The following is a 1,943-nucleotide window of genomic DNA, read 5'->3' as shown; positions in this document are numbered from 1 at the left end:
GCCCCGCATGCAGCACTGCCGCGGCCCCCCCTGCCCCGCCACGTGCTGGTCCCCAAGTGGGGCCGGTAAGTCCCTTTTTTCTGAATATACTGTGCGGTTTTTCAAAGTTTTTGGTTTGACCCTTCGGGGTGGGGAAATGACCAAAGAGGAAACAAAAAAGAAACTTTGAAAAAACGTGCAATATATTGACCAAAAAAACGGGACTTACCCCGGACCCTAAGGGCCGCTCCACGCTCGGGCGCTCACGGAGGCGGCAGCCTGGGCCTTGCACAGCACCCGGCAGCCGTGACGGGGGCTGGAAAGAAGAAGACGGGGTCAGCGTCAGCAAGCGGGATCGCTGCTCTCGGGGCAGCGGGGAAGGAGGAGGAGGAGGAGCGGGATCTGATGGCGGAGCGAAGAAGGGGTGACTACAGAGAGGGAGGATGGGATCGGGGGCGCAGGCAGAGCAAAGCTGCCACCACATCCACCGGGAGGGAAAGCGCGAAGCCGAGGGTTGGGGCAGCCCTTTGGCAGCACTGCGAGAGACACGGCCGCTCGGGAGGCGGGCACGTCCCGGCTGAACCCAGGCCGAGACCCGACCCGACTCGTTTCATTCACGGGCAGCAGCCGGCAGGTCCTACCGGTCCCCTTCGCAGCCGGGGCTGCAGCAAGGCCCCCGCCAGCCTTGCGGCGCGTTGCGGGCAGCAGCGCAGACAGCAGCAACGTCTGCCTGCGGCACCTCCCCGACGCTCACGGCTGGCCCCAGATTTACACGTGAAGCGGCAATTAAAAACCCCCTTAAAAGCAACCCCAACGAGGATGGCGGCCAGCTGCGGAGCACGAAACCGTGCTGGCCCGTGTTTTACGCTGACGCCGTTTAGCCAAGCAAGCAAAAACAGCTTCCGACTGCAAAACCCAGCCGGGACTCCTGCCGGTTCTTGCCGAGAGAGAAACCACCGCACGGCAGCAGGTCTTTCTGGATCAGAAAGGAGATAAACTTCCCTCAGACACGGCCTTCCTCCCCTCGGCTCGCTGGTGGCAGCCCACGTCACTGGGACTGGGCTGGGGAAGGTTTGCCGGGCAGGAGGGGAGGACAGAGCGGCTGCCGGGACGCGTCTCTCCTGGCAGCGGGGAGCTGAGCAGGCGAGGTGGGGGCAGAGGTGCACCAGGGCTGCCCGTGGCTCACAGACCGCTGGCCAGGGCCACGTCTGGCTATTTTTGGCTTAAGGAAGACACTTGTCCCACGGAGGCGAGGGGCTGGGGTTCACTCAGAGGGAATGGCGATGCCTCGCTACAGAGCTTGGAGGAGCGCAGAACTTGTGCGTGCGAAGGCACCTCTCCCGATTCGGCTACCCAAACCAGCAGCCATCGCACCCAGCGGACGCAAGGAGACGTCCCGGCCCCGGGACCTGGCGGCGCTATCTGTGGTAGGGGCTGCTGGCCCAGAGGTGCTGCAGGAGGGAGGGAAAGCCCCGGTGCACCGCGTCCCTCAGCCTGGCTGGGTCTCCCAGCTCTCCCGAAGACACCCGTCTCGCCCCAAGGACCCGGGCACAGCTCAGCCTTCCCCCCCACACAGAGCTCAGGAGCAAAGCGAGCCGGTCTGGGCTCTCGGGCAGCCTCAGCCCCTGCGCTCAGACGCGTCCTGCAGCTCGGCACGACCGCACAGCCTGACCCTGCAGGCGGCTGTCTCTGCTAACCACCCTCCCTGACACAGCTTACCAGGATGGGCTTGGAAACACCCAGCGGAACCACCAAAGAGACACCCTACGGAACACCCGGGGCCTCCTGGAGCGACGGGAGCTAGAGAAGCTGACGGCATTTAACAGTCAGCAACATTCAGCCTCAGGGTACAAGGGATCTGTTTACAAAGCTGCAACAACCCAGTGCTGCTAGCAGGGCGGGGGCTTTCTGTCCTCCGGATCAGGGAGCTGCCTACGTCCTGCTGTCTGTCCCTCCCACCCCCG

The 1,943-nt window shown here is 64.0% G+C and overlaps 1 protein-coding gene across 1 annotated transcript in view; it reads right to left on the bottom strand.

The window, feature by feature from the left end:
* The window catches only part of SP2 (Sp2 transcription factor), a 9,470-nt gene that overhangs the window by 2,244 nt on the left and 5,283 nt on the right, over nt 1–1,943 (bottom strand). The gene's annotated exons all lie outside the window — the stretch shown is intronic.

The sequence above is a fragment of the Aptenodytes forsteri genome, unplaced genomic scaffold (genome assembly GCF_000699145.1).
Source record: "Aptenodytes forsteri isolate BGI_AS27 unplaced genomic scaffold, ASM69914v1 Scaffold25, whole genome shotgun sequence".
NCBI classification, from domain to species: domain Eukaryota; kingdom Metazoa; phylum Chordata; class Aves; order Sphenisciformes; family Spheniscidae; genus Aptenodytes; species Aptenodytes forsteri.
This window is presented reverse-complemented; position numbering and strand designations above follow the sequence as displayed.